Genomic DNA, 13,296 nt, shown 5'->3' on the forward strand with positions numbered 1-13,296 from the left:
ATATTTACTAGACTCCACTAGATTTTACTTTTGCTTTATCTTGGGTTTTTTTGGATTTCAGTTGAAGCATAATAGATTCTGATCTAGACCCTTACATTTACTCTATGCATATGTCTGTGCCTCTTTGCTTCAAGAATGTTTCTTGTAAATAACATATTTTAGGAATCTGGCTTTTTCTCCCCTCCTCTTCCATTTTATTGTAGAGTTCATCCCATTCACATTCGGTTGTGATTACTAACTTTATATTTTTATCCAATATATTTTTCCTATTGGTTATCCTCTCTCTCCTCTCACCCCTTCCATCCTTGAGTGTTTTGATCTTCTTCCCCCAGTCTACCCTCTCTTCCATTTGTCTCCTACCCCTTTACATAATTTTGTATCCTCCTACTTTTCCCACAGGTAAGATGGATTTCTTTATTCAAATCACTGAGTATATTATTCCATCTTTGAGACAATAATAATGAGAGTAAAGTTCAAGTAATATCCATCACCATGGCCATGGTTCCAAATTGTTCTCCAGAAAGGTTGGATGAATTCACAGATCCACCAAAAATCTAATAGTGTCCAGGATTTCCCACAACCCTTCCAACAATGATCATTATCCTTTTTGGTCATATTGGCCAGTCTGAGAGGTGTGAGGTGGTACCATAGAGAAGCTTTAATTTGAATTTCTCTAATAAGTAATGATTTAGAGCAATTTTTCATATGACTATGGATTGCTTTGCTCTAGTCATCTCTGTAAATTGCCTTTGCATATCCTTTGACCATTTGTCAACTGGGGAATGGCTTTTTTAAAAAAAAATTTGCCTCAGTTCACTATATATTTAGAAATGAGTCCTTTGTCAGAAATACTAGTTGTAAAGGTTATTTCAGAGTTTACTACATTTCTTTTGATCTTGGTTACAGTGATTTTGTCTGTGCAAAACCTTTGTAATTTAATGTAATTGAAATCATCTAGTTTGTTTTTAGTAATGTTCTCCATCCCTTCCTTAGTCGTAAACTGCTTCCCTTTCCAAAGATCTGACAAGTAAACTAGTCCTTGATCTTCTAGTTTGCTTATAGTATTATTTTTTATGTTTAAATCCTATATCCATTTGGATCTTATCTTGGTATATGGTGTGAGGTGTTGGTCTAATCTAGGTTCTTCCATATTAACCTCCAATTTTCCTAGCAGTTTTTAATCGAAGAGTTTTTATCTCAATAACTGGACTCTTTGTGTTTATCAAAAAGCAGATTTCTATAATCATTTCCTGCTATTGCACCTAGTCTATTCCATTGGTCTACCACTCCATTTCTTAGCCAATACCAGACAGTTTTGATGGCTGATGTTTTATAATATAATTTTAGATCAGGTAGGGCTAAGCCACCTTCCTTTGCACTTTTTTTCTTTGAATCCCTTGACTTTTTATTTATTTATTTATTCTTGACTTTTTATTTCTCCATATGAATTTACTTACGACTTTTTCTAACTCATTAAAATAATTTTTTACCATTTTGATTGGTAGGGCACTGAACAGATAGTTTACTTTTGGTAGAGTTGTCATTTTTATTATATTAGCTCAACCTATCCATGAGCAGTTGATGTTTGCTCAGTTATTTAAATCTGTTTTAATTTGTGTGAGAAGTGTTTTGTAATTGTTTTCTAAAGTTTTTGAGTCTGCCTTGGCAGGTAGATTTGCAGGTATTTTATATTGTCTGAGGTTACTTTGAATCATATTTCTCTTTTTAGCTCTTCCTGCTGTATCTTGTTAGTCATATATAGAAAAGTTGAGGATTTATGAGGGTTTATTTTATATTCTGAAACTTTGCTAAAATTGCTAATTGTTGGGCAGCTAGGTGGCACAGTGGATAAAGCACCAGCCCTGGAGTCAGGAATACCTGGGATCAAATCCGGTCTTAGACATTTAATAATTACCTAGCTGTGTGGCCTCGGGCAAGCCACTTAACCCCATTGCCTAGCCAATAAAATAAAATAAAATAAAATTGCTAATTGTTTCTAGTAGTTTTTTGGATGATTTCTTGGAATTCTCTAGGTATACCATCATGTCATCTGCAAAGAGTGAGACTTTTATCTCTTCCTTCCCAATTCTAATTCCTTCAATTTCTTTTTCTTCTCTAATTGCTGAAACTAACATTTCTAATACAATATTGAATAGTAGTGGTGATAATGGACACCCTTGTTTCACCCCTGATCTTACTGGGAATGCCTGTAGCCTCTCCCCATTGAATATAATGCTTGTTGATGGTTTCAGATAGATACTGCTTTTTATTCTTATTTTTCCATTGGTTTATGCAACTTTATTGAAGAAAAATAAATCAATTACTAGCAGAGCTGTTAGTGGATCACTCATCCATTGTCAAAGTGCATCATTTATTCAGTGCTATATTAAACAGTGGATTGGAAGCTAGATTAACTAATAGCTCCAAGCCTCCTAACAAAATTTAAATGAAAATTCCAAAATGTTCAAGACCCTATTTTGGAATGCAAGGGGTGTTTGACTTCCAATTTCCATTCTCTCTAGAACAAGAACAGGTCATTCCTTTATTGACATGCATAAAATACATCATGTTTTCTGTTCTACTGATGCTATAAATTCAGTACCAATTCTCCAACCATATCAGTTATGAGCATAAAGTATATTATGATACCTCAAATCTCTAACAATGGAAGGCTTAAACAAGATGGATGCTGCTACAGTAATGCTGCTTCCTTTGGTATGACAATTGAGCATCCATCTCCCTCCCTCTCAGATAGTATCTTCAAGTATCTGTTAGAGCAGTGAGGAATAGTTTTAGTCTCATAACCAAGTTAGAGTGAAGACATTGGCCACATAATACACATGCTCCGTTTTTTAAAAAATTCTGAATTTTGAGCAATTGTTCTCTTGTAACTACTTTACAGTTTCTAAAAGCAGTTATTGTCCAAAGCTGGAAGGACTTAAGTCTTCTCAGAGGAGCATGTGCATGAATGGAGGGAGGTAAACAAAAAATAAAATTTAAAAAAAGATGAGGTCTGAAAAGGGGAGCAGCCCGATAAGAAAATCAAAAAAAGGAACGGTCATTTAAAGTTTATTCCAGCTATAATGCAGGTTATTCTGACTTTAAGGTAGCATCACACGGCATACTTCTCAGTCCATTCTCGAGATATTCTGTTGTACTTGTCTCTGTTTTATAGATCTGTGCAATCTCTGGCACTAAGGGTTTGGATTACATAGCAGTGAACAAATGGATAAAAGAACTTTAGAAATAGTTAAAGCAGGAGACCACTGTGATCTTGGAATAGCGAGACAAATGCTGCCATTACTGTTAATGTCTGGATGATAAATTCTTGTTGTAAATGCAACCTTAGCTGGTTTGAAGGGGTAGTCTGTAAGGAAATGAATTGTCAAACAGAATACACCGCCTTGATACAGGCTGTCGTTAGGTCCCATCATTGTGGCTGGCCAATGAAACATATCATCCCCAACCGGACCTGCAGAACACTGTGCCGGAGGGTCACGGGCCACATGGCTAAGTTCCTTATTGAGTTTCAGCGCCATGCTGCATGCTTCTTCCCACCCAACGCGGAGCTCTCGGTGGGCAGCGGGTCCAGCCCAGGGGAGGGGTGGGAGAGGGCATCGCTCTTGCCCGACACAGGTGCAGAGGGGCCCGGGCCGCCCTCACGCTGCGGCCTCGGCCTTGGCCTCCTCCCTGCGCCGCAGCCCGGCCCCGGCCGGACAGGGCTCACGCGCGAGGCACAGCCACATGATGTCCGCTCTCGATACCGCTTATTATTTTATTCCTACACTCTCTAGTGTTTTTAGTAGGAATGGATGCTACATTTTGTCAAAAGCATTTTCAGCATCCATTGCTATAATCATCTAATTTCTGATAGGTTTGTTGTTGATATAATTGAGTATACTAACAATTGTCCTAATATTGAACCAACCCTGCATTTCTGGGATAAATCCTACTTGGTCAGAATGTATTATCCTACTGATAACTTGTTGTGATCATTTTGCTAAGATTTTATTTAAGATTTTTGCATCTACATTCATCAGGGAGATAGGTCTACAATTTTCTTTCTCTGTTTTAACTCTTCTTGGTTTAGGTATCAGCAACATATTGGTGTCATAGAAAGAGTTAGGCAGAGTTCCATCTTTCCCTATTTTCCTAATGACTTTATATCAAATTGGAACCAATTGTTCCTTAAATGTTTCGTAGAATTCACTTGTGAATCCATCAGGCCCTGGAGATTTTTTCTTAGGGAGTTCAATGATTGCTTGTTGGATTTCTTTTTCTGAGATAGGGCTGTTTAGGTATTTAATCTCTTCTTTATTTAACCTGGGCAACATATTTTTGTAAATATTCACCTATTTCATTTAGATTGTCAAATTTATTGGCATAGAGTTGGGCAAAATAATTTTGAATTATTACTGTAATTTCTTCCTCATTGATGGTGAGTTCACCTTTTCCATTTGTGATGCTAGCAATTTGGTTTTCTTCTTTCTTTTTTTAAATCAAATTGACCAGAGGTTTATCAATTTTATTGTTTTTTTATAAAAGCAACTCTTGATTTTATTTTTTAATTCAATAGCTTTTTTCTTTTTCTTTTATTAATTTCTCCTTTAATTTTAGAATTTCTAATTTGGCATGTAATTGAGGATTTTTAATTTAGTCTTTCTCTATTTTTTTAGTTGCATATTTAGTTCATTGATTTTCTCTTTCTCTAATTTATTCATATAAACATTTAAAGATATAACATATCCCCTGACAGCCTCTTTGAATAAATCCCATAGGTTTTGGTATGTTGTTTCATTATTGTCATTATCTAGGATAAAATAATTAATTCTTTCAATAATTTTTTTTTGATCCACTCATTCTTTAAAATGAGGTTATTCAGTTTCCAGTTAGTTCTGGGTCTATATCTCCATAGCCCAATATTGCATATGATTTTTATTGCTTTGTGATCTGAGAAAGATGTATTCACTATTTCTGTCTTTCTGCGATTTATTATTATGTTTTTATGCCCTAGTTCATGGTCAATTTTTGTATAAGTGCCAAGATGTCAGAGAGAAGACAGGCACAGTTCTAAAATCTCCTGATCTTTCCCCATAAACGATATGAAACAAACCTCTCAATAAAAATCTGATCAACAAAATCCTGAAAGAAAAGCCAGGAGAAAGAATATCTATCTCAGGATTTGTCATCCACAGTCGTGGGTGAGTCTGCTGTGGATTAAAGAGCACAGGCAAGGAGAAGAAAATCATCATCACAAATGACAAAGGTTATCTGACATTAAGTTTATGGACCAGGAGGTTGAGGATGAGAGGCAGAGAGACTATAGTGTCTTAAAAGAATTCCTTTGAATCTTGTGCTTTCAACATGAAGGCTACTGTAGAGGATCAAAAAATGCAAGACAAAATTGGCAATGAAGACAAACAGAAGATTCTTGGCAAATATAATTAAATAATCATCCAGCTGGTTAAGAACAAGACTTCTGGGAAGGAAGGATCTGAGCATCACCAGAAAAACTTACCAGAGTACAGAACGAATGACAGGAGGAATGCCTGGTGGGTTTCCAGGGGATGAAGCAGCCCCATCTGAAGGTGTTTCATCTGGACACACCATTGAAGAGGGTGACTAAATGCATCAAAAGAAGGAGCATTTCACACAGTTTTCCAAAAATTGAAGGACTCAAAAATTTGTAGCCAAGGCTGTAGGCAGTTTACAACATTTAATTGTTTTAACACTTTAAAACATTTCACATTTAGGCTATTATGTAAATCTGGGCATTCAGAATACTTGAATGTGTGCAGAGAAGAGAAGTGAACAACCTTGTACTTTATGACCATTGTAAACAAGTGGAAATACAGTTCTTGTCAAGGAAAGTAAAATCTATTTAAAATTGGCCCCATTTAAAAAAAAAAAACTAGTGCTGTTGATCCATGGAGTAAAAAACTTCAAATGTGGATTCAAAAATGATTCCATCCACATTTGACAATGGAAACCTAAATAAAAGTGAACAAACCAGGAAAATCCAATATAGTTCAATTATGGTAAAGTCTTATAAAGGAGAAATTTTTAGTTAAACTTTTAGTTAAAACTTTAGTTAAACACCAATGCCAACCATATAGGGCTTTTCCCACAGGAGGAATTTAATAAATATATTTAATAAATTCACAAATGAAACATGATAGGAAGGAAGAAATCTAGCTAGCAACATTCATTAAGCACCTATTATATGTCTGATACTGTGCTAAGGATATTATAAATATTATTTTATCCACACACTGTGGGGTAGGTGCTATTATTATTCTATTTTACACCTGAGGAAACAGAGATAGGCAGAGATCAAATAACTTACTCAGGGAATGCTTAGTTAGTGTATAAGGCTAATTTTAAATAAACTATTCTTGATTCTAGACCCACTGCACCTTCTTACTGCCTCTAGAAATAGGATTACAAATCAACATGTTGTCACTCCAATCCTAAAAATTACTCTTTGATCTTCCACAAGGAAAAAATGTTTATGTAGTCAAATAAAGACATCAGATATTAATATTCCAAATTAATATTCAAATATTCTATGAAAATTAATATTCCATATAGTTTCTGGTAGAAAGAGAAATGAATGAACACATTATTGTTCCACCTACCTCTGTGTAACACTGGACTCATAGTCTAAACTGCTGTAGTGTTCCCTTTTGTTGGTTTTTACCATTTAGTTTTCTGTCCTGAAGACAAGGCTATATACTAATACACACACACACACACGCACACACACACACACACACACACACACACACACACAAAAACATATATATATACACATATATCCAGTCTTCCATTGGAGAAAAAGTTAAAATAATAACTAAAATGAGAGATTATGTGTAGATTGTATTTTCCCATGGAATTTTTTCTCTCAATTATCATGAATAATTTAATGATGTCTGTGATGTCTTTAACAGTTAGGTTTGAAACATCAGTTCACAAGAAGTGCTCCTGATCATGCTTCTCTCTCTAAAAAGTTTTTCTAGACCTTTTGAAAAGTTAGCCATGAAAGTTTCTCAGATTCACATAAGACTGTACCTCTTGACATTATTCCTTGCAACTTGCCTGTGACCTTGTTCATTTTCACTTGTCATTTTTGGATCAAAGTTACGGCATCTTTCACCTAGGGTATTCTCTGACTCTATCAAAATTTTCCAATATTATAGATGCAAATATTATTGGAGGGCAAAAAGCCAAGTGCAATGTGTTTAAGTATGTGTTTGTATATACCCATGTTTATGTATCAATGTTTGGGTATGTAGATATGTGTGCTTTCATATATGATATATATATAATATATATATATATATATATATATTATATATATAGGGGAGAGGAAAAGTAATCATAGAAAATCACATTTTATTTATTTTCCATGTGTAGCTTTTATGAAGGTTATAAAAATATATAAATCAGTAAAAATCTTCTGCCCCTTTTCTGCTCCCATGCAGTTAATTGAGAATGAAAGAAAAATAAAATCCCTGTTGAACAAATGTCAACAAAACAAATTTCCACATTATCCATGTCAAAAAAAAAATCTCATTTTGCATTCAGAGTCTATCACCTTACTTTCAGGATATGAGCAATATGTTTTATCATCAATCTTCCAGTGAAATAGATTAAATACTCGGTATGGAATCAGTAAAACTTGAATTTATATTACACCTCAGATATTAACTAGCTATGTGCCCTGGATAAGCCAATTAATATGCCCCAGTTTCCTCATCTGTGAAATACGAATAATACCATCTACCTCCAGGAGTACTGTGAAGATGAAAATAGGTAATAATTGTAAAATGTTTCATGAAATAAATGCAAAATGAATGATTTTGTCTATATTAAACTAAAAGGTTTTGCACTAATAAAATCAATGCTGCCAAAATTAAAAAGAAAGCAAAAAACTGGTAAACAATCTTCACAGCTAGGAGTTCTGATAAAGGTCTCATTTCTAAAATATATAGAGAAATGCAACAAATTTATAAGGTTACAAGTCATTCCCCAATTGATAAATGGTCAAAGGATATGAATAGATAGTTTTCAAATGAAGAAATTAAAGCTATATATAATCATGAAAAAATGCTCCAATTAGTTATTGTTTAGAGAAATGCAAACTAAAACAACAATGAGATATTACCTCACACCTATTAGATTAGCCAAGACGAGAAAAGGAAAGATACTCAATGTTGGAGAACTTGTGGGAGGATTGGGACATTGATGCATTGTTGATGGAGTTGTGAATGGATCCAACCTTTCTGGGGGGCAATATGGAATGATTCCCAAAGAGGAATAAAACTGCTCATTTCCTTTGACCCAGCAATTCTTATCCTATGTCTATATCCAGGAGAAAACATAAAAATGGGGAAAATCCCACATGTTCCAAAATATTCATTGAAGCTCTTTTAGTAGTGGCAAAGTATTGGAAATTAAGAGCATGCCCACCATTTGGGGAATGGCTAAACGAGTTATGGTACCTGAATACTACTGGATAATAGTATGATAAGAAACCATAAATGGTCAGACTCTAGAGAAGCATGGAATGACTTACAGGATCTGATGCCGAGTGAAGGGAACAGAACCAAAAGAACATTGTACACATTAACAACATTGTGAGATGATGAGACTTCATGAAAGCAGCTCCTCTCAGCAATTCAGAGAGCTAGGACAACTGTATTAGACTGGCTATGGAAAATGATATCCCACTCCAGAGGAAGAAAAACAAAATAAAACCAAAAAACCCAATCCTTTAGACTCTGATGAACAATTTATAAAAATTATCTCTTATATATTTCTTTCCCTTAATTGTAATTCCTCATACTGAAAATGAATAATTTGTAAATGTGTTTATCAAAATTATACATGTACAATGCTAACCTGACTGCTGCTGAAGGGAGGAGGGTGGCAAGGGAGGGTGGAAGGAAATTTTGAAACAGAAAAATACATGTGCATATGGATGAAAAAATTTTAATAATTTAAAAAATGTTTCTTGAACTGCCTAGCATATATTAAGTGCTATACAAATGTCAACTTTAAATGATGGCATCGATGAGGTGAAGACAAATAACTTTAAATGATTTCAGAATTTTATAAATATGCATTTATATATATAAAATTACCAAATTTCTCTGAAATTATACCTTTCCTCACTTTGATAAGTATGATAGCATTGCAGGGGTCCAGCCTCCACGGGGTTCTTGGAAGATGACAGGAGGGATAGAGTTGGCGAAATGAGTTGAGTCAACAAGTGGGTAAAGGCAGGAGCAGGTTGACTGACTGTCAGCTGCTTAGATTTATTTTTATAGTCTCAAAATCATATGAAACAAGCAAACTAAAATCATTTCCTTGGTTACAAAAGTATACAATTTTCATCATTAATCATATAGTTCATATGGTTACAAGTTTGATCATGTAGTGGTTACAAGTGTGATTATCAATCATGTACTTAATTTTCTTGTCCCTGCTCAGACTGTGATGACCTCAACCTGCCTGTTGCCTAGTTTGTTGCTGCATAGTAAAGTTATTAATTAAACAGAACTTTTCTTATAATAATCTTTGATATAATTTGTTTAATGGAATGCTTCTATGTTTTTGTACCACATATGTAATATTTTACGACATTCTCCCTTGACAACCTATAGTGAGGGTAGTTATGTTTGTCCACCTGTCCGTTGACTCCTTCAATAACTAATTTTCCTTTCAGCCCTTGTTGGTAGATGCTATGGTTTCTATGACTTTTTATTCTTTCCCAATAAACTAAGGCTGTTAGAGTTCACATATTGGTTACCTATACTAACTATTCTCTCACCATCTTTATCATTTATTCCTGTGTATGATAAGGGGAGCAAAACTGTTAATTTCCCTGGAATTCTATCTGACCCATCTTGTATCTGGTTTCCCTGTATATATATATTCTGATGTCTCCCTGGAACTCCCAGTGCTGTATCTTCCAAAGATTTCATAATGTTGAAGCCTTTTGTATGTCTCAGGGAGAGGCAGTCCTGTTAAATTTGGACAGAGTTCACAATCTGTTTTATTCAAGGAATTTCTCTGAAATCCTTCCTTTATAGTCATTCCACTATTAGGATGAGTAAGTTTTGCAATCAATAATAGACCTATAAATATGGGTAACATGGAATCCCTATATATATATATATATATATTGAAGAAGGAAATGTTGTTCCATCAGGCAGTGTGACTGCCTTGAGTCTTCGTGCCATGACTGTGTCAAACAGCTTAGAGACCCTGGCTCCCAACATAGCATCATCATAGTCATATAATATAGAAAATTCAGCCATTTCTCTTTTAATTGATATCCATTTAGTTTCCAATTCCTCCAGGTTCTGAGAAAACAGTCTGGCTTTTAAGTTTTGTCTCAGGCATGTGCTAAGATCTAGGGATGCAAAACAGGGAAAAGGGGTCTTTTTACTAGGATTTGTAGGTTTTCAGCTTTTTCAATGTGTTATGATCATCTCAGGAGAGATGAGTTTACTATTCTCCTTCTCTGTGCTCTGATCTATAATTGACCATAAGCACTCTTTATTGTCCTGGAACTGTGAAGAGGGTCCTTGTAATACTATGGTCTCAAGTTATGGTGGACTTAGACTGCCACCCAGGACTACAATACAGATCTGAATATGGTTAAATCATCATAATCCTACCTTAGTACTAACAAAAAGATCCCATTAATCATCTGTCTATTTCTTTGATTCCTTTACTGTCTGAGGGTTGAGAGCTCCAGAAGCAGCTGTTGCCACTATTGATTCAGTAGACCCCCAAACCCTTGATCTAATTTATTGGAATCTGGTTTTCACTGGTGTAGCCTGTTCTACAGTCTAACCCAGGTAAGATGGATCTTTTTTTGTTGACCTTTTAAGTTGTCTTTGACATCTGTGGACTGAGAAGTCTGGGAATTGACTAATTCCATCACTTCAAGGACTGCTCCTGACTTGCAGGACTCTTGCCTACTCTGGTGGGACCTTCAAAGGTCAGGACTTCTTTTATATCCTGGTACAACAGACCTTTCTTCCAACCTTCTAGGTTGTCTTTGAGTTTAATGTTGTTTCACACCAACTCTTTGTAGAATCTGCCACTCAAGAATTTGTTTAGAATCATTTTTTTATTCATTGTCTTGTTTTTATTTTACTTTGTGTATATATATATATATATATATATATATATATACATATATATATATGTAATATTTATACACCATCCATGTAATCCCAACCTCCCCTACTCTGTGAACCTTTCCTTTTAGTAAAGATTTTTTTAATTTACATTTTTATTTATTTACACATTTCTAAAATAGTTTTGTTGTTAGAGTAAACATAATCCCCCCCCCACAAAAATAAAAAATCTCATGAGAAATAAAGTGAAAAAAATAGAAAAAAAGTACTTTAGTCTGTGTTCAGATACCATCAGTTCTGTCTCTGAGCTGGTTCACATTCTTTATCATAAGTCCATCAGAGAAGTTATTTCCATATTTTTTCCCACAGTTGCTATTGCTGACTGTAATTCCTTCCATCCATTCCTCCCCACTCCCATTTATTCTATTTTCTCTCTCCTTTCACTCTGTCCCTCTTCAAACGTGTGCTATGGGGTAGCTGAGTGGCACAGTGGACAGAACGCAGGCCCTGGGACCAAGAAGCCCTGAGCCCACATCCCACCCTAGCCCTGTGGTCCCAGGCAGGCCACCCAACCCCACCCTCTTGCAAAAAAAAAATGTGTTGTATCTGACTACCCTCTCCATGATCTATCCTCTCCTCTTCATCTACACTTCCCCCACTTCCCCCAGTCCCCTTTCCTCTCCTTTTTCCTCTAAATTTCTATACCCTATAACCCTATGTGTGTTGTGTCCTCTCTGAGCTATTTCTGATAAGAATGAAGGCTCCCTTATTCCACCTCATCTTCCCCCCCTTCCACTCCATTGCAAAACTATTTCTTCACTCTTTTACATGAGATATCTTAGTCTATTCTACCTCTCCTTTCCCTTTCTCCCAGTACATTTTCTTTTCATCCACTGACTCCATTTGACAATTGACTCCTTCATATTCTGTCTTATGCCTTGTCTACATATTTTCCTTCTAATTGCTCCAAAAAAATAATAAGGTTCATATGAGTATTATCTGTATCATCTTCCCATGCAGGAATATATGCAGTTCATCATCTTTAAATCCCTCATAATTTACCATCCTCATCCACCCTCTCTATGTTTCACCTGTGTCCTTGTGTTGAAGATCAAACTTTCTGTTCAGTTCTGGCCATTTCAACAGGAACATTTGAAATTCCCATTTCATTGAAAGTCTACCCTTTTCCCCTGGAAGAGGATGTTCAGTTTTCCTGGGTAGTTGATTCTCAGGTATATTCCAAGCTCTTTTGCCTTCCAGAATATCATATTCCAAACCTTATGAGCCCTTAATGTGGATGTTGCTAAGTCCTGTGTGATCCTGACTGTAGCTCCATGGTATTTGAATTGTTTCATTCTGGCTTCTTGTAATATTTGCTCTTTGACTTGGGATGTCTGGAATTTGACTATAATGTTCCTGAGAGTTAGGGTTTTTTGGATCTCTTTCAGGAGGAGATCGATGGATTATCTCAATTTTTTTTGCACTCTGCTTCTAAGACATCAGGGCAATTTTCCTATAGAAATTCTTTAAAAATGAAGTTCAGGATCTTTTCCTGATCATGACTTTCAGGTAGCACAATATTTTTTATATTATCTCTTCTGGATCTGTTCTCCAGATGTGTTTTTTTTTCCAGTGAGATATTTCACATTTTCTCCAGTTTTTTTTCATTCTTTTAGCATCATTTTATTGTTTCTTGATTCCTTTCAATGTCATCAGCTACATTTAATTCCATTCTATATTTGAAGGAATTGTTTTCTTCAGAGAATTTTCTTATCTCCTTTTCTATCTGGCCAGTTCTGATTTTTGGACTGCTTTTTCCATTTGAACTAAACTGGTTTTCAGCATGTTCTTTTCTTCAGCATTTTTTGTGTCTCCTCCACCAAGCTGCTGACTTGGTTTTCATGTGTTTCCTGCATCTCATTTCTCTTCCCAATTTTTCCTCTACCCCCCTCACTAGATTTTCAAAATCTTTTTTAGTTCTGAAATCACCTGAGGCCAACGCCTGTATTTCTTGGAGGCTTTGGATGCAGAAGCTTGTACTTTGTCATCTTCTGAGTGTGTGTTTTGATCCTCCATGGAAACAAAGTAATTGTCTATAATCAGGTTACTTTATTCTGTTTACTCATTTCCTTAGCCTGTG

At 35.3% G+C, this 13,296-nt stretch overlaps 1 long non-coding RNA gene and 1 pseudogene across 2 annotated transcripts in view; one reads left to right on the forward strand and one right to left on the reverse strand.

Annotated features, from left to right (window-relative positions):
* LOC141516372 (uncharacterized) overlaps positions 1–13,296 on the forward strand; it is a 155,246-nt gene that overhangs the window by 56,023 nt on the left and 85,927 nt on the right. The gene's annotated exons all lie outside the window — the stretch shown is intronic.
* LOC141516371 (ubiquitin-conjugating enzyme E2 D3 pseudogene) lies at positions 3,113–3,539 on the reverse strand (annotated as a pseudogene).

The sequence above is a fragment of the Macrotis lagotis genome, chromosome 3 (assembly GCF_037893015.1).
Source record: "Macrotis lagotis isolate mMagLag1 chromosome 3, bilby.v1.9.chrom.fasta, whole genome shotgun sequence".
Lineage (NCBI taxonomy): Eukaryota > Metazoa > Chordata > Mammalia > Peramelemorphia > Peramelidae > Macrotis > Macrotis lagotis.